A 21086-nucleotide genomic window follows, 5' to 3' on the forward strand; every position below is an offset into this window, starting at 1 on the left:
GGTAAAGCTATCCGAAATACAGGAAGAAATTCTGAACTGCGAGGGTTCAGACGGGGAGGACGTTAAGATTGAGATATTGTATAGGGTATTATCCTTCATCTAAATTTGCATACGCTGCGCCTATGGGATAAATATCGCCTGAATGTAGCGTTATTTTCTTCTTTATTATGTTATTTGCATTCAGCTATTGACATATAGGCATTTGTATGTACATACATATGTTAGCGACGCTGACTGCTGCCTATTGTATATATGCACACCGTTATAGCACCCATACACGAGCACACATGTGCGTTCGATCTGTGTGAATTCGTTTGCCCATACACGACACACAAATCCATTTTGCGTTCGTTCTTCACAGAGTTAACATGTGCGACAGGCAAGCGGAACATTTCTTCGAATTTATTTCTAATGTAGCATTTTTATCTATTTCTTTGTATTTCTATAATAAGTTATTCCAACTTTTATTTTTCTCAATTTTATTTTTATATTTATCACTTTTCGTTTGCCAAATTGCCAATTCATTTTTTATAAGATCAATAAATTCTGATACGAAATCTTTATTAAGGGGGAGCCTGCTTTAGAAGCTTCAAACAATCGATTTTTTTTTTTGCTTAAATCTCTTTAAAATTATCTAAGAATATGTCCCAAAGTTATAGATGGGAATTCGAAATATTATCGAAGCTAGAAGGGAAATAGTGACCGAGCTTCTAGCAGATATACATATGTACATACATACATATGTATGAGCGCTTGGGCAAAAAGCGAAAACTTTGAAGCGTGATTTTTCGGTTTTTAATTTTTACGATTATTCTTAATTGGCGGGCAGGATAGAAAAAAACCTAAACGTCGTATGGAATTAGGGCAAACTTTATTATCATTGGCATAAAATTATTTAAACTAAAAAAAATATTAAGAAAAGTCAAGTTTTAACATATTTTTAAACAGCATAAAGTAAATTTTTTTTTGTCAAAAGCCACTATTTATTAAATTTTTAAAAAAATTTTAAATTTAACACTTTTTTTTTGGAATTTTCTTAGTTTAACTAGAAGATAAATTCATAAAAAATATGAATCTCTTTGAATTTTTTGTTTCCGATGGAAATTGCGATCTGCATCCGGCCTCCCGTCCGAAAAATGTACATGCGAGATGCATCGGGCAATTGCTTCTCAAAGGCAGAATATCAAAGATTTCGTATCCAAAAAATTTGTGAAAGATGTTCAAATATATAATATAAAGCCTAGAAATTTCGCTTGAATCAATTATTTCTTTCCCTCCCAAAAAAATCGATTTTTTGAAGCCTCGAAAGCAGGCTCTCCCCTTAACATTTGCCAATGTCCGCGATCTTCACTGTTCGGCGACACGAGAGAAATGCGATTTTGTGCGCAGACAACGCCTTACACGATACACATGTTCGCGCACCGATCGTAAAAAATCAAACATTTTCGCGAACATGGATCGGTACGCGAACAAGCCCATACACGATAAACCGCAAGCGCACACATACCGATCGAACGCACTTGTGTGCTCGTGTATGGGCTCTATTAGCGTATACTATTATTCCCGAAATCATAATTAGTTTAAATACATGTCTAGATATTAAGTATAAGCGCATCTCTTCGCACCTACATAAAGTGCATTACTTATCGATGTGCAGTAATTAGCATTGCATTTTTTGTACATGTGCTTACTGTATAAGCAGGCATATAATTGCCGCTCATTGCGGATTTAAGTAAGTGCTAAAAAAATATGACGACAGGTCATATCAAACGCAGTAATTTTTGTTTCATTGCAATCTAATACATTTATATTAGTTAATGTTTTCTAAGACCATGCTACTGATTTCAGCTGCAACCTTTTGCACCTCTCTTTGCTATTCATGTTATTCTGTAATACCAAGCATGCGATTTTGTGTGTGTTATTTTTCAAAATTTTTGATATTTACGTGTATGTATATTCGGGTATATTTTATTATTTTTTATGTGTTTTTTTCGTCATATAACCTTGAGCTTTGGTTTATATTTTTTCATTATCTCACTTTTATCAAATGTTTGTTTTAAACGTACTTTTATCCAGGCACATCATATCGGTGTAAACTTTCCCTTCTATATATTCTTGAATTTTGGTGTTTAGAAAATCTGTGAAGTAATATCACTTATCACCGAAGCAAATTTAATAAAGCTAAAGTATCTACTTATTATATGCTTCGTTAACAAAAAACGTGTTATTAACTTTTTATCCTGCTATGATAACATTTCAAAGAAAAAACAGTTACCCTGAGCAAATAAAGTTCTCAGAATCTGATGTTGAAGTTAGGGCAATAAATGATTGAAATTATTGAATTATTAACACACTGCGTCACGAATGTAATTAATAAACGCAATGAGTCCTTTAATTAACTACTAATATAATAATAGGATAATGTGGCCTTGATGGCAGTACTGGGCAAAGGAAACATAAGCAGAAATTTGAAAATATTAATTTGGAAGGCAATTATTTATTTGTCACCACATGTGTCTCTCTACAACTGATAATAAAATCGCAAAATGATGACCTTCGTCCACCCGCTATTGCCGTTTTGTTCGAATTCAATTTCAAAAGGATAATTCCGTAATGCAATCATCCCTAAATTCACTAGATTTGCGCTAAATCCTGCAAAGGAATCAACTTCAAAATATTCCTGGTATTATCTTCCTTCGTCAGTCCATAAAATTTTAATTCACGCTCCCGATGTTATTCAATATGCACCAGTTTCAATTGGAGAGCTCTCAAAAGAATCTGCTGACTCAAGCAATATCGACGTTAAGACGTATCGACACCATCATACACGAAAGAACTAACGGGTCGTTACAAATCAGGACTTGCTAAGCCGATTACTTTTGATCTTAGATCTTTTCTACACCAGTCAAAAAAAACTATCATGCAAAAGCTAATCAATTTTATTAAAATCTGTTTTTGATTTAGTTGAGTAATATTCGAGAAATTCCTTTTTTCGTTTATAAACTTTTTTAATTTAATATAATTAATTAAAATTCGTTACCGTCGGGAGGTTGGCGGAGCGGCAGACGAGAGAGGTAGATTTTAAAAAGCTTTAGAAAGAGTGTCACTTTTATATAGGCAGTGGAAGTATTTTGGCCGCTGATTCCATACAAGACCGACCACTTTGAGCCTATTGATTTCACTTTGTATATATCGGACCATATGTAAAATGTCTGAACAGAATTAAGTGAATAAATTTGAATATGCTACTGTTTAATGTCAAAAATGTATGATCTTCAAGAGTTACCCCTTTATATACAACATATAATCATTTTTATTAGTCAGGGAAGAACTGCCTTAATATTAATATTCCGTACAAAATATATTAAAGAAACTAAGTGAGACTGACTTCGAAAAAGAACTACTGCAAAGTAAAATAAATATTTAATAGGAAGCTTAACAATCTGACTGCAATCGTTGCATATGAATATGTCAAAAAGCATCAACTTAATTTATGATGCTGATGATTTCTCTGTCACTGCGTATCGACTGCCGGTTTAATTCGTTTTGAATCGAATCGCCGAATTGAATGTTGGATTTTTCGCAACAGTTTTAATACTTTGGCCTCATAACAGTTGTATGTACTCCCCAAAAAACCTTCATTGTATTGTCTTTATGTAACGCAACAACGACTGAACGATAGAGCGTAAGCCTGTGTAAGGCATTGTTGCGATTTTAGCCTTCTTCCGACTAGATTTAGCTATTTTCAGATAGCATCCAGTCGTTTTGCGCATAACTTACATAGGTAACCCTATGATAGTTTCCCTTTCACTTAGTATTATCTAATTATACTCTTGCAACCTGTTGCTCTAGAGTGTACCTAAAACTCATTGAGATGACCAGACGAGTTGAAATCGGGGCGACTGTCTGTACGTCGGTCCGCTTGTGCAAACTGTAACTTGAGTAAAAAGTGAGATATCTTGATGAAACTTACTATCCGGTTCCTTAGTATATAGGCGTAATAAGCACTAAATTAAGATATAAAACTCTAATTTGGCACAAGTGGGCGGGGCCCCACACTCTAATAAGTTTAGTGTACATATCTCCTAAACTGCTTAAACTACAATAGCTAAACGCATATATTATAAGAACTCCTGTCGACAGTGAGAAAATTAATATATCTCGGGAGCCGACCTACCGATTTCAACTAAATTTAAAACGTAGTATCCCATTACAACCTTTTTTTACTTATCTTTTAACACAATTTTAAATTCCATTTCATTCTTTTACTTTCCACTACATAAATCAAGAAATAATTAACTTAACGGTATAAAATTTTGCACAATAGCCTTTAGAATATGCCACCTTATGGCCAAAATTTATCAGAATCCAAGCGAAACTGTTCAAACCCCTGAGTTCCGAATATATATAGTATCTAATATCTTAGCATATACATATATAGTACTTTGAGATATACAATTGAAATTCAGTGAGAATCCTTTCCTGACAATATTAAGTTGGTGAACCAAAATGCAAATCCGGTCAATACTTCCTTGAGTCCCTATAAAGATAAAATAAAGATTTTTGAACTCCAGGGTAACTTTATGATGTATAATAGGGTGGGTAGATTCCGGACTTTTTTCGATTCAGGATTTCTAATAGTGCGGAAAAGTTGCCTTAGTACTTCCTGATTCCAATGCAACTTTTTGTTTTGAGATCGGATTGCATCTTCAACCCCAACTCCGGCCTTGAAATTTCGGAAATTCGCCTAAAATCGTGAAATTGTCTACCTAGCGCCTGAAATACGCATCTCATGGCAAAATGTATAAAACAAAAGTAATTTGTAACGTCATTTGCTACCGAAATGGTATGTGATCATGGCCGTAGGATGAACCGTTCCCGAGATACGAGCGAAAAGGCCGCGCGCCACAGCGCAAGGTGAAAATCGGCTTGCGGCCACACTTCTTGACGTTGTTTTCGCCGAGTGCTATCACTCACATTCATTCACCTACGCCAAAGGACACGTTCGGATAGGTCTCCACACAAATATTTCTTTATCTAGTTACTTCCCTTTTGTCGGTGATTTCGCCGAGTTCTAAAACTTACATTCATTTCCCTGCGCCATACGACACGTTCGGACTGGTCTCCACATAAATATTTTTTCATCGAGTTCCTTAACTCTTGTCGTTGATTTCGCCGAGTGCTATCACTTATATTCCCTCAACAGAACACAAAACTCAAAATGTCTGTATCTAAATTTAAATTTAGACAGAAATGTCCTGTGTTTGAGATACTTACCTGCTAAACTGCGCAAGGTTGTCAATTCATCCATTCAACAGAATGCTTTTTGCTTTGAAAGTTGGCCCTTGACCGTCTTCTGGCAGCCAGAGAAGCAGAGTCTGACACTGTAAATGGAAGGGTTAGATGTAATAAAGTGCCAAAGCTGAATTTCAAAGCAAATAATTATTACGAAATGATTAACTGGAAGACTATTTATTACCTTGACTGTTCCACCAGTTTTTTGTTCAGTTTCCAACGAAGAACTCATAAAAGGGCTGTCGGGAGACACTTCAGAGATATGGAAATTTAGTGAATTCCCCTCTCACACCGTGGCAGTCGAGAGAACCGTCAAACTGGTGACAGAGGCATCTTCTTAAGTTATTGGCCCCCAATCTCGTGATCGTTTTATACGCTCTACACTGAAATCTAGGCAACAAGTGCCAAAGTTTAGTACAAAATCTGATTTTATCAATAAATTTGACACAGATTAAGACTAAAACAAGCCTGACATATGGTTGGTTGGTTGGGTTGGGCTTGGGAGGAACCCGAAGAGCAGCCACCTCCACGCGGTGGGTTCTGGGTGACCAATACAGGTTAGCTGAGAGCTGCAACAATTTTCACCTGGCGCTGTGGCGCGCCGCCTTTTCGCTCGTATCTCGGGAACGGTTCGTCCTACGGCCATGATCAAATATACCATTTCGGTAGCAAATGACGTGACAAATTACTTTTGTTTTATACATTTTGCCATGAGATGCGTATTTCAGGCGCTAGGTAGACAATTTCACGATTTTAGGCGAATTTCCGAAATCTCAAGGTCGGGGTTGGGGTTGAAGATGCAATCCGATCTCAAAACAAAAAGTTGCATTGGAATCAGGAAGTACTAAGGCAACTTTTCCGCACTATTAGAAATCCCGAATCGAAAAAAGTCCGGAATTGACCCACCCTAATGTACAATCGGTCAATATTTGCGTTATTTCAATGAAAATTATGAAGCTCATAAAATAAGAAGTCAGCATTTCTGGACGGCTGACTTTACTTCCCATGATCTATGATTGTATATGAGTTACCTTAAGGAAATCCAGGAACATTTTTTAGTATGTGACATATTTCAATTGATAAAATCGGGTCGGTACTACGACGTTTTACATCTTAAGGTATTTCCCTGGTTTTAATTCTGGTAATTTGCAATAGTGTAAAATATTCGGTTGCACATTCCTACTTAAATAAAAAGGTACACAATATATCAAGAATAAAATAAATTTTGTTAGTATTTTAACAATTTGATTAACGAAATTATAATTTTAATATTATAAAAGTTAAAAACTTTTGTTCACATGAGCAAGAGCATTCTGCAACATCACAACCCCTCATCACACGTCACATCACATAACATCACATCACGTCGCGTCACACACCTCATCACACAACAGTTCAGCACACACCACTACACACACACACATCAAACACAGTACCCCTGCAAAAAATTGTGCGACTAATCTCTAAAGAGAGTATTCCGGGACTAGTCTCGATGTGGAACAATTGAGTATTAATTAGTCTCAAACGGGTATAATTGGAGATCAATTAGTCTCAATTAATCCCTATCGGGTACTATTGGGAAAAAAGTTAGAATTTTGGCAAAAATACATTCATAAATTTCAAAGCAAAGTTACTGAATTTCCTTCCATTCAATTATCATAACCTATTACATTTAAAAAAAACCATAAGTAATGAATTTCGTACATGTCTTTGCACTAGCAAGAGGCGGTGTACAAAAACATTGAAACTTTTTACAAACTGAAAAATTTTTATAAGAAATTGTAATCAGAACGAAAGATAATTGAACTATCACCATTTTCATATGCGTTAACATTGTATATTTTTAAACATGCTTATAAAACAAAGCCCATGCTAACAACATTTTGTATTTCGACATGTACTTTTGACTTGCATAAAACAATAAATATAGCCTTGAAGCATTTACAAAATAAATGAATTTTTTTTTAATTCATTATGGATTAGAAGATAATTAAACTATCTTTCTTTTTAGTATACATTAACATTAACAATTTCCAAACATTTTTATGAAAAATAGCTTTTTCTAACAGAATTTTATATTTCAATCATGTACGTATTTGACTTAAGAGCGGCATTCAAATGTAGACTTCCGTGATGATACTTGGTTTTTAATAAAATCTGGATCTGTAAAAGCATTGATAATAGATTCAAGAGCAACAATATAATCCACCAATAAATGCTTACTTAAAAAAACCAACATACCTTATTATCAAATCCCCTGCAGAACGTTCCAGACTCTGATAAAATAACCAACTGTTGCGCCGGCTATCACATCTGTTGGTTGCTTATGTGATTAGACGTAGAACAAAACAGTTGCATGCTGCAATAATTCATAATATAATTAATTTATTGTGAGATTTACACAACTATATTTCAATAAAAACTTACCAATTGCTTCATTTGGTTGTTTATCTGCACTTCTGCGACTTTGTTTACATTTAAATACAGTGTTGTTAAGTTAGGGAAATTTCCCTTTTTTTGTGCTACTTACGAACAAAGGGGAAATTTCATCGATGTACTTTTTCTTAAATATCGTCGAGCTAAATGATATAACCTAAAAGATAAATATTTAAGACGTTTGGAGATTTGATTTTAATACCTACATTTCGATTCGAAGTGAAATTTAGGTTATAATGATTAATAACCTGATGTTAGAAACAATTAATATGCAAGAGAATATTTTTGCTATACACGAAATCTCAATCTTTGTACTTTTTGTATCACTTATGGTTCAAAGAAATGATTATTTATAATAGCTTTTTCTTCAATAAGAAGATACAATACTGCTTTAAGTAAAAGCCTGGATATTAGGGCATGCTGTCAATTATTCTCTAAGCATAGACCTTTGTTTCTGCAAATATTTAGTAAGCTGTAGATCTGAGCAAAGCTTGTATTTTATAAGCATATTATCATTTTTAACAATTATTGATTTGGATTTAAAACCACTCAAGCCAATTCATTTTGAAAATTGTGAGCCTTTTCAACCTAAGCTCGAAAATGTCTTACGTAGTTAACAAATAAATGTATGTATCGAGATAGTTCCAAGGCAGTACTATCGATAATATTTCCCGGATAATCGGTAATGTGCGGCCACTAGTTTTGCAACAGATGATTTTTAAAAAGTAAGAAGTGCGAAAAGTGAAAATTGAAAATCTGTTTGGCTAAATCAACATTATTAAAACAAATAAAAGAAAAAAGGAGTAGCAGCAAAGTGAGAAAAGGAGTTTTTGTACAAGATGAGTAAGGTAAGCAAGCGTCACCTAAGGAGAATAATAAGTAGGGAAAGAAAAAAGAATCGTGAAAAGTTAAGACTAGGTAGAAATTACGCTGTGTCGATCGTGTCCACTGCTAGGATTGCTGGAAATGTAGAGGAGGTTCTACCATATGTGCCAAGTCGCTCAGTGGAAGTCCCATTTCAGCAGAAATTGAAAATGTGGTCAATTCGTAATAAAATAAGCCACAAAAGCCTTTCTGAACTGCTTGCACTTCTTGCAGCAGAAAATATTAAAGTACCTAAAAGTGCACAATCTCTATTAAGAAATAAGCCCAGAAGAATTCTGCATCTTAAACTACTACCCCTCCAATTGTTTTTTTTTTTTTTTAATATAAAACTGCAATAGTACAAAGTTGTAGTATTTCAGACTTTAAATTCTGACTTCTTATTTCTGGACTGAATTTTTCTTTTATAATTTTTATTATAAAATTATTTAAAAAATGTGATTTATAAAACTCGTAAAGAAACCAGAACGAATATTTATTTTAAAATTTTCGCAGCTAAAAACTCACAAGAAATATTCTCCTAAAAGTTTGTAGCCCATTTTATTTCGTTTTTTTTTTCTTAAAGAATAAATTTTGTTCATGCGTTATATGAAAGCAAGAAATCAACGCGAACTTTTTGAGTGGAGTACAAAACTGCGTAAACGATTTTTTTAAGGTATATTTTTTTAAATTTTGATGATAATTTCTTTCATGAGTTTTGCAAAAATTTTGATTTGTCAGATTTATGTTAGAGAAGCTGTATTTAAAGTGTTTAAAGTCAATTAAATAAAAATACATATTTTAAAACGAAGGCTTCGGATAAAATTTATCTTAATTGTTAAAGGGATTTTAGAGGTTTTATAACGACTGGTCTCATTCTGCTACCATTACGACCTACAAAGCGACTAGTCCCTTTTTATACCCATTTGGGTATAAATGGGTACAATTAGTCTCTTCATAGGACATGCTCGAACAAAAGGGAACAGTTCAGTCCATACAAAGAGATGTAAAGTGGGATTAGTCGTAAATTTATTATATTGAAATTCTTTATATTAAAGTTCTTATATCAGGTTTAGAGCTAAGTCTAAACCAATTCTATTCGTATTAACCCGTATTTATCAATTTTAGGCACAAAGATACACTGTTACTATCAAAATAACCTCCCTTTTCTCTCACATATTGCCCGATATATGCGGAATAAAGTAAACCGGAAGTTATATTAGATATGTATATGGTGGCTAAGAGAAGCTTTCATCCGATTCAAATCATTTTTGACATACAGGCATACTGTTATCAAGAATGGATATGCTCCGAATTTCATTAACATATCTCAGAGAATTACCGATATTTTGGATGAGAAGTTCGTATTCGAACAGTGGTCCACATAAGCGGTATCCGGGGTCTTAAGCAGTTGTTGTCCGATGTTGACAATTTTTGGTCATAAAGTGACCTACTTTAAGCGCCTTATGTAAATATTATCCCTATACATTCCTTAATGCTCGATTTACATACTGGAAATCGAAAGAATCAGATGGAATTTTAAATGGTGTTCTATGGGAAGTAGGCATGGTTTTTATTTGATTTGCACATCGCAACATACAAAACTTCAGGATAATATACTTTACTGAAATTGGTTGAAATTGATGGAGTAGGTGCAGAGATATGTGATTTCACCCAAAGGTAGGTGGTGTCACGCCTATCGTGTAATTTTGACACCGTCTCCTATTAAGCGCTCTTGCACCATTCCGGATGTATAATATAATGTCTCTGACGCATTTACTTATTGATGCATTTCACTCTTAGTAGTTAAAAAGAAAACGTTGTTTGGGGAGAGAATGACATTATCGTCCTATTTCACATATTTTCACACTGTCAATGAACATATTAAGGATGAGGCCTCGCCCACGACACTACTCAATTTAATGCGTTGTATTAAACTTCTGTTTAGTATCTTAGTTATGGCAATTTATACGTTTTCCATGAATGACATTTTGCGGGCGTAGCGCGATCCAATTACGCTAAACTTCTTTTCTGTACCAAGTTTCATCGCGGTATCTTATTTTTACTCAAATTACAGCTTCCGCAGACAGACGAATGGTTTCGATTAATTTAAGGTGATATGTGCATTATTAATTAACTGATCAAAATTTTTATACTCAGTTGCAACATGTTGCAAAGATACGAAAATCGACTCGTTCTAATTAATGATCCCTTTGTGTCAAAAATATCTGTTATTACTAGAATTTAACGAATCTGAAAATTTGGGTATTTGAAAAATATCAAATGCAATATCGACAAGGTTAAAAAAGGAAGCTAAAGTTATGTTGTGATTAACAAAGTTCTTATTTTTTCAAGTCTTCTTTGAAAATTAAATTACCGAGAGCGACAATTATTATCATCAGCAACATAGATGACCGTAAGAACGCGCAAACAAACTACTAAGAATTTAATCTTAATTTTTGGACGATTATGTAACAATCGGATGATATGAAAGTTTTCATAGAATGTTATATTCAAACACATAAAATAAATCATCCAAATTTCGGTAATGTAAAATTCTTATTTTCTGATAACAGTAATAATCTCGGTATCTTAGAGATCGAATGCTACAAGGAATACAACTGTAATCAAACAATTAGTTAACAGAGTTACGAGTAATCGTTGCTGCAAGTATTGAATAAAAAACCATTGGTTTAAAATAGTCTTTGTTTTGAGCAATTTATGAAATATCATTCATGTGGTTATCGAAAGTATTGCGTAGATGATGAAAATTTAATTAAAGTCACATGTTTCTTTAAGACCGTTCCGCAAAGAAGAACAATTTCCACGCCAAAATGAGTAAAGCAAACTCCTGATTTTGCGTTATCATTAAATTTTTACAACTTTCGCGTAGCTGCCAAAATGAGCAAAAGTATCGCCAAAGAAAGAAAATCAGCAACACAAATATGTATTTACGACTTGCTCATATCGCCAACGACTGCAAATGAGCCAATAAAAATCGGATGAATCTATAAGGCCAGACCGTAAGCGGCAACATATTCACATTAAATATAATGAATGACCGGAAAACGACGAAGCGACAATGCAGTTCTGCTATAAGTCAGGTCCGAAATCGTAACAAAACTTTTACAAACCTTGTGAAGCGAAGCCAGGTTGTCATGCAACGCGTCCTGCAAAAATGCCTTTTTACAAATGCACATTCACAAGGCTTGGCATTCGAGCGGAAGTACGACCTTTTGCGCATCCTTTAAGTGAAAATCAATTGTTTTGCGAATTTCTCACAGTTAAGATTTTGATTGTCTCCTTGCGTTCAAAATTGCTTCTATACAGTCTTCTTCGGACACATTAGGGTGTAAATTAATTTGTATTTTCACGTTGGCCTATCTATGGCAGGTACACTCGTAAAACACAACTGAAGTTATTTGTATTTTCATTGTTTGATAATTTTCTGAAGAGATACAACAACTTACTTTGACTCTCTAGTCTTCAGAACTGTTATCTCAAAAATAGTTGGGTAACATTTGATGCACATATAATTTAACAACAATAAAAATAACAGTTTAAATGACAAGAGAGCTTAGATTTCATCAGTCATACGTAAAATTTATGCTCGACGAAAAAGTATCTTGTTATCGACTCCAAGGACTTTCGAAATCGTATAAGTGAATAAATGGAAACGAAATAAGTTTTAGATCGTGTGTGAATATCTGAAGTCTCAAGAAACAAGGCCTGATCGAGATATAGTTTCGACTGTTCAAAATTAAAAGGGTACACTAGGAAGATTAGATTACGTCAGTCGATAGGGCCGATATTCGTGGGGTCACGAATCATGGCGCGGAAATACTAAGTATGTATAAAATCCCGTCACTTCTCTTCAAAGCGCTTTGAGGCTGCCAAAACTTTTCTTAGACAGCTCATATCAATAGATTAAAGCTTTAACCCTTTATTCCAATAAAAAGGCGGAGTAGACATAAGCTCGCATCACATTCCTCGTTTATCAATATATTTAGAAGATTATCTTCGCCTTAGAATACGTTGTTTTTTGTCAGCAATAATTTTTATACTCTCGCAACAAAGTTGCTAAAGAGAGTATTATAGTTTTGTTCACATAACGGTTGTTTGTAAGTCCTAAAACTAAAAGAGTCAGATATAGGGTTATATATACCAAAGTGATCAGGGTGACGAGTAGAGTTGAAATCCGGATGTCTGTCTGTCCGTCCGTCCGTCTGTCCGTCCGTGCAAGCTGTAACTTGAGTAACAATTGAGATATCATGATGAAACTTGGTACACGTATTTCTTGGCTCCATAAGAAGGTTAAGTTCGAAGATGGGCAAAATCGGCAAACTGCCACGCCCACAAAATGGCGAAAACCGAAAACATATAAACTGTCATAACTAAGCCATAAATAAAGATATTAAAGTGAAATTTGGCCCAAAGGATCGCATTAGGGAGAGGCATATTTGGACGTAATTTTTTTGGAAAAGTGGGCGTGGTCCCGCCCCCTACTAAGTTTTTTGTACATATCTCGGAAACTACTACAGCTATGTCAACCAAACTCCATAGAGTTGTTTTCTTCAGGTATTTCCATATACAGCTGAAAATGGAAGAAATCGGATAATAACCACGCCCACCTCCCATACAAAGGTTATGTAGAAAATCACTAAAAGTGCGTTAACCGACTAACAAAAAACGTCAGAAACCCTAAATTTTACGCAAGAAGTGGCAGAAGGAAGCTGCACCCAGTCTTTTTTTTTAATTTAAAATGGGTGTGGCGCCGCCCACTTATGGACCAAAAACCATATCTCAGGAACTACTCAACCGATTTCAATGCAATTCGGTATGTAATATTTTCTTAACACCGTGATGATATGTACGAAATATGGGTGAAATCGGTTCACAACCACGCCTTCTTCCAATATAACGCTATTTTGAATTCCATCTGATGCCTTCTCTATATAATATACATATACATTAGGAACCAATGATGATAGCGGAAAATATGTAAATGACGGATAATGAAAACTCGATTATCACTTTATCATGCGAGAGTATAAAATGTTCGGTGACACCCGAACTTAGCCCTTCCTTACTTGTTTAAAAGCGTGTTTAATCTCTTAAGGAATCATAAAATTTCACAAAAGATGTGCCTTGGTCAAAATTATTAGATTGATTTTGATCTGTTTGAAATAAAAATTTAGTCTAAGGGTTAATAACTAATACTGATGCGACCTAAAATGTTTAATACTATACTTAGTAAGGTGAATAGTTTAACTGAATTTTTTTGATGAATCAGCATTCTACAACGTTTTATCAACAACGTCAATCAAAACAGTGAAATGAACTAAATGGATCACCCTTATATAAAAATATGTGTATACGATGAATTAAAAAGCCACAGTATATACATATATGGGAATCTCCAACACTAACGAGGATGCGTTCAGCAAAAGGATACAAGGACCATATTGACCAATGCAGACACACATTATTCAATGATTAATTGCATCCGATGCGAACCGTCTGCTCACTACTTGCGACGCCACACAGCCAATAAAGGACTTATTCGCACGGACGACACAACCAGTAAAAGTTGTTCGTGTGAGCTCATATTAGTGGAGCAAGGAGCTTCGCGCGAAATGGATAGTCAGCATGTTGCAAGAAAGAAGCAGCGAAGCACAGTAATGAAAACGTAACAGTCGCAGAAAAGGATATTGACTGGCGCGAAGATACTGCAGCGCAGATAGCATGAATCGTATAAAAGCGCGCTGTTACTAAAAGGATATGCCCCGCGTGGGAAAGCGCTACACTGACATTGGCAGCCACATATTATATATGTATATAACGGCAGCTGGCAGGATGCTGTTATCTGCACCGCTGGTGCGATTTCTCAGTACTGACTTTTACTGAAATGAATTGCGATTTTTTTTAGTTTTGCAACGCACATATGGCAACGTGGACGTCGGATAGCGATCAGAAATCAGTGTTCGCAAAATAAAATAATAAAAAATATAGAGGAAGCAGAATTGTTGGCATATGCAAGTGCTACTTGCTGTTGACTTGCCTACCTGCCACCGTATGGACGTTGATTTTGTAGCTTTATGACCATTCTTGCCCCGCAACATGCGTGCTTTGTGAGTAGTTTCCACTGCGCTAATCGTGCAACAACATCGCCACTTAATGCGTTTTTATGCCTTATCAGCGACAGCATCTTGTCGTGTAGTGCACATAAATCGGACATTATGCGCAGCAGCCGCGCGCTCAAACAACTCCAATGCACGCTTCCAGCTCTGTAATCGAATCAGTGGCTATCACACCACCGCGTCATTCATATCTTTGTGGATCGCAACTGAAATTGAATTCAATCGAATGGCATATCATCTATCTTACCCTCGAATGGTATAAATTACATAAATTGCATTTCCATGTTGTGCCACTGTGGCGCGTCGCGTTTTGAGCTTTGCTACCGCCACAACCGCTTAGCATCGCATTTACATGACTGCCGGTAGACAGACCCAGCAATGCTGATGGATCATTGCTCCACCACGTTGGCTGCGTTTATTATTTAAAATAACAACGCAATGCACTTTCCCGACCAATTCAAAATCACTGAATTGTTTGTTAGTATTCTGCTACACTTGTTGCATATGATATACGGTTGTTGTTGTTTTCGCTACTATTGGCTACTAGTGGCTATTTATGCAGCTAGCGTTCCGTGTACTTCAAGCATTTTCTTGCCTACTGCTTTTAGTTGTAGCTGACCACCATTGGCGCCGCACAGCGACACTCAAGCACTCACCACAACTTAATGGGTAACGCCCGCATCCGTAACGCCGCGTGTGTGTGTGTTTGGCGTGTACGTATGTTGAAAGCCTGTACTGCACTAAGCACATATCTGATTTGCCCACAGTATCGGTGTATGCACTACTTGCGCCCGGATATGCACTTGTTTGTTTGCTTATTAATCCGCCTTGCTTTCGGGGCATCTAAAGTCGATTATGTATTATAGCCAATTCGTATGTGCACAACTTATATATGTTTCTATGATTATGTATGCCGCGTATCAATTCAATTCGACTTGCGCCAAATTAATCATAGCTTTTGCCTATGGGTGTGGCAAACGGCTATTCAAGGTTAATTAGCAATATTTCTCATAGGCGCCACGAATACATATCGATGCACGTTATGTAATTTATTATGCAGTTGAAATTATGTGCCATATGAATTATATAAAATAATACGACTGAGCTGCCAGTTCACTGACTCTATATGTTTGTCTTCTATGGAATTCACGAAGACCAAAGAGTACTTAAGCAGAGAAATGTTTTGAAACAACCTGCTGGCATATGCTATGTAACAAGTGTTTCAAACATGATGAGACAATGAGGAACTAAGTTATTCGTTCTCTTCGTACCTCTGTTTTAGAAGGTGTCGAAACGCTTGGGTAGTCGAAAAAGTCTTTTCGTATTTCTAATCAAACTTCAAATTAAAATTTCAAAATATAGCGATTTTTTTCATTATTTTCACTCATTTTTGAACAGCTGTAATTTCCCCGAATTAAATTTCTTTTCTGGTTAAATTAAGCTTAAAATATCACCTTTCCAACTATATATGGTATGACACAATGTGATTGGTAGCACTGGAGACATCTATCGACAAAATACGAAAGGACTTTTTCGACTACCAAATAATATATAATTTCTTTTCATGCTCTTATTTGACCCAAATTTAATCACGAAGATATTTTCGACTCCTCTACAACTCGAAGCAAATGATCATATGCACCAGATTCCCGAACGAATAAACATGTCTGCATGTACATAAATAATAGAAGAAAAATGTTATATATCGTGTGTTGATAAAATAAAAATTATAATGTTAGATCATTATGACAAATCGATCGAATCCCTTCAACAATATTATTAAAATGATTTATTTTAAAATGAAATATGAAATTCACACCGAAAGTGAGAAGTGTGTCGTAAGGACGTCCATATATGGGCTATAGTGATATCAATCCGTAAAAAACAGAATATAAGATGACAGATTCTTCCTCTTCGTTGATTCTTCTTTAAGCTATATGGCGCCAAATCGGGATACCAAGTACAGCCAGGTCCTTCTCCAACTGATCACTACAACAAAGTGGAGGTCTTCTTCTTCTTCTGCTGCCACGAGTTGGTCGAAAACCTTCAAACCTTGGCCAGCGCAGCCCCTGTCTCTTGATTCGCTGAACTATGTCAAAGTTGCTCTATATCTTATAGAGCTCATCGCTCCTTATTTGATGATCATCGATTGGGTAATCAGGTTCGCATCTCCAGATATTACACTTGCCGTTCAGCAAGCTGGAGAAGTGTTCCCTCCATAATTTAAGTATGCTCTGGACATCGGTCACTAGCACACCTTTGGAGGTTCTACAAAAGTATGCTCCGGTCTTGAAACCTTCTGTTAGCCGCCGCATCTTTTCGCATTACCCTTGTCGGCCAGCTTCTCAAACTCTTCATACTTACGCATTTCGGCCTCTTTCTTATTTGTCTGCATATGAGTCTCATTTAGCTCTTCAACTCTCGGTATCTATCGCTACAGGATAGTGGTCCGAGTCGATGTTCTCGTAGCGTACGCACGTCAAGGATACGGGATACATGCCGTACATTTATCACAACATGGTCGATCTGGTTTCGAACTTTTCGACTCAGCGACAGCCAAGTAGCTTGATAAATTTTTGGTGTATAACGGGTACACCGAAGTCATACTTCTGGGTACACCCAATTCATATTCCTGAGTCCTCGACTCGCACCCTGGAAATGTGAGTAATCCTTGTGTAAGATGCGGTAGCCAACCCGTGTGAGGCCTGGGCTCACGGCTAAAAGAGAGGAAGCTTCAATGGGGCCATAAACTACTGAAGGTTCTTTCCTTGAAAAGCTTGCTTAAAGTGAAGTCACTCTAGCTGTTCAGAGTATTTCAGAATTTTTAACAGAAATTCATACTTTTTTAACGTCGTTCTACACATATATATTTGCATAATTTCGTTTTTATTATCCTTTAATATATACATCATATATTTTTGATACATCCTTAGTCCCAATTTTCTATACAATCAACTTCGGAAAAGCTTTTCTGTTAGTGACTTGCAGTCACATGAAATTAATATTTGCTATATTCAAGCCGTAACGTCTAATGAAATCAACGATGCTATTACAGAGGCATTTTGTATAATTTCCCCCTTGCAGCAATACGACTACCCAAATAAATCCCATATTTACATATATAAATCTGTATATTCCAACATGAGAATATGTATACATATGTACATATGTACAGTATTCATAGAATATTTATGCATAAATTCAAAATTTTAATTAATTTCAAATCGACTAATATGCGAGGCTACATGCACTCTCAACGCCACCGGCAGCAAAATACATGAAAACCATAAATACATATTTACACGCTTCATATAAGCGTACACCTTGCAAATGGATAATCGATTACCCAGCTCTAAACACGTTATTAACATACAAAATGCCTATTTAACTTACCCTCTCTTTTCCCTACCAAAGCCAGACTGTTTAACTTTGCAGCGAATTAAAATCAACTTCAACAATCTTCAATCTCGCTGGAGACATGCCATCACTGATGAGACAACGCTGATTTGATTGATGATGGACGGAACGAACGAATGACAAAAAATATATAAAAGAAAAATAAACAAGAAATGAGAACTAAGTTCGAGTGCAGCCGAACTTTTTATACGCTCGCAATTTTTAAGAAGAAAAATAGGGAAAATATTTGTGGTTTAATAGACATAATTGTTAATAAATTACCAGAAGGACGAAAATTATTAACTTTTTTAGATTGGATTTAGAGGAGCAAAAGGGCAGAGTTATTCAATTCTCAGATCTGAAGCATATTATTTTCAAGATAATTAGCTAACTTACTTCTAATAAAATATTTCACACGCTAACTGGAATACTTATTCTGGATAAATTCATCCAAAGGGGCGGAAATCATTATATTAAGACTAGTCAAAGTCTGGACCAATTTCATATACTACCATGGATTAAAGTTAAGTATGCTCAAGAACATAATTACTTTCAAATTTTCGGAGATTGTTCACATATGCATTTATCGACAAAAAATGTGGAATCGAGTTTTTAGTATATGAGAGATTTCACTAATATTCGGCTCTAAACTAGCACCTTACATATTAATGGATATATACGTTTAAAGGCAAACGGAAGTTTAATTATTTTCGAAATTCTGGTTAACTTATGTAATTTATGTGGTATGAAAAGTACTGAACCAATTACATAAATCCAGACCAGATTATCATGAGGAATACATCTCCATCAAGGGCCAATATATTCCGAGTAATGGCAGTGGTCTCATATTCGGTTTGTGGTGCTTGAAAAAATAAAAGTTCTATTTCAGATTCATTCATTGATGTTTGATTAATCTGTAATTATAAAGTCAAAGAATCTAATGGAATTTAAACTAGTGTCAGCTGAAAGGTAACCGTGGGTCTAGTATCCTTTTTTTTCAAACTCTATTATAAGGAGTCAGGAAATTTTTGTAACAAATTTGGTTCAAATTGATATGTAAAGGACAGACTGCTGGATAGCCGGTATTCAACTCGTCTCTTCATGCTGATATGATTGACATATATATACTTACCTCTATACCAATCTCGGTTAGTTTTATAGTATATAACACAAACTATTCTACCCTGTGCAACATGTTCCGAGGGTATAAATATGGTATAAAGGCGCTGAAAAAAACGCTGTGTGAGTAAATGATATGCAATACAATGACAATAAAAACAATAGCGGGCAGACAGAATCGGTAGGAATTGAAAGCGAAAAACAGAATTAAAATTGAAATTCGAAAATTCCAGCTGCAACTGCAGGCAACCGCGCAAGTACGTAAACAACAATAACAACACTGTGACGGAACAGCAAACAAAAACCTAAGCCAAACCAATAATATCAGGCAAAGAAGCAAAGAAAGAAAAAACTTGCCACGAACATTAATATATAATTACAGCAACAACAAAAAGTGATGGCAGCAAATGATAATAACGACCGCTGATTGCCGTGGCGCTCAGTTGCCTTTGGTTTGACTCGACTTGTTTTTCAAAACGGTTTTGGCTTACCGCTGCCGCTAAGACTAAAGGTAAGGGAATTAACTTCGTTGCTTATGCGACGGCGACCACAGCAATTTGGGCCAGATCCCGGCCGCAGAGAGAATGCACCTTGCAAGAGCTAACACATTCAAATGCCAAACATAGCAACAACAATAGTCGCCGTAACTCCCTAAATGCTTCCCGCTCTCCTTGCCTACCTCATCCCGCTGTGCGGAAAGGTTTTACTCTCTATGCTTGTTGTTGTTGCCCGTATTTGCCTACTTTTTGTGTGCCGGTGCGAAAGGATGCAGGTGAAACTGATTTTAATGTATTTTTATGGCGTCTCTTGTTTCTGGAAATTGCTCTACCTTCAGGTAGACGATTGACGTTGACCATGAGCGCAAAGTAGCTTCGGGTTATAGCGGAGTTAGTAAATGGCTAATGCAGGTACTTGTATTGAGTTTTTCTTTCTGCGTTCTTATTGAGAATCAATACATTTAGTTCTCAAAACAAAAAGAAAACGAAAACTAAATTGGAATGCTGGAAGTATTTTATTTATATTTAAATGTTAATTATTGTGTTTGCATTTAATGCATGAATGCCGGGCAGGTGTATTGGAATGTGAAACATTTCACAAATATCGTTTTATGAATTACGGCCGGTACAAAATTAAGTGTTATGTTAAAGCTATTTCGAAATTGTAATTTAATTAAATTCTAGAAGGATTTCAATACACCTATATTATATTTTTATTACATCAATATACGAATATTTTATATGGTATATATTGAAAGCTTATTGGCCTTCAGCTGCATGGCACATAATGGAAAGACGACAGAAACACAAAGGAGTTAGTCAGCCTCAGGTTCCATGGATTCAATGTTTGAACTTCAGCAACATAAATTATACTTATTGTGTAAAGAGATTTTTCTCTTTTATTTTTTTCGGCGGGTCATACGCTACTTCTTGTTCTTCTTTACTGGCGTAGACACCGCGCCAGTCGTTTCTTCTTTTTACAAAGTTGCACACATTGGAAGTTTCAAGCGAAGCCAGGTCCTTCTCCACCTGGTCTTTCCAACGGAGTGGAGGTCTTCCTCTGCTTCCAACGGCGGGTATTACGGCGAATACTTTCAGAGCTGGAGTGTTTTCGTCCATACGTACGCCAGCATATCCGCTGTTTCTTAATTCACTGAACTATGTCAATGTCGTCGTATATCTCATACAGCTCATCGTTCCATCGAATGCGATATTCACCGTGGCCAACACGCAAAGGACCATAAATCTTTCGCAGAACCATCAGGAGTTGTCATCGTCCATTCCTCTGCACCATATTCCCAGAACATGGCCATAATGAGTGACATATAAAGTTTGGTTTTTG

General features: G+C 35.8%; 1 protein-coding gene and 1 long non-coding RNA gene across 6 annotated transcripts in view; one reads left to right on the forward strand and one right to left on the reverse strand.

Moving 5' to 3' along the window:
* Positions 1-21086, forward strand: part of LOC120776927 (homeodomain-interacting protein kinase 2) — an 82529-nt gene that overhangs the window by 25529 nt on the left and 35914 nt on the right. The window lies entirely within an intron of this gene.
* Positions 7307-8133, reverse strand: LOC120776928. Of its 3 annotated transcripts, none has more exons than XR_005705469.1 (4): positions 7938-8133; positions 7723-7874; positions 7537-7654; positions 7307-7458 (listed from the first exon to the last, which is right to left on the reverse strand). It is a non-coding gene; the product is annotated as an uncharacterized LOC120776928 (long non-coding RNA). The 3 variants fall into 3 exon arrangements; XR_005705470.1 differs by having other exon boundaries at positions 7723-7888; XR_005705468.1 differs by having other exon boundaries at positions 7723-8123.

Source organism: Bactrocera tryoni, chromosome 5, assembly GCF_016617805.1.
Source record: "Bactrocera tryoni isolate S06 chromosome 5, CSIRO_BtryS06_freeze2, whole genome shotgun sequence".
Lineage (NCBI taxonomy): Eukaryota > Metazoa > Arthropoda > Insecta > Diptera > Tephritidae > Bactrocera > Bactrocera tryoni.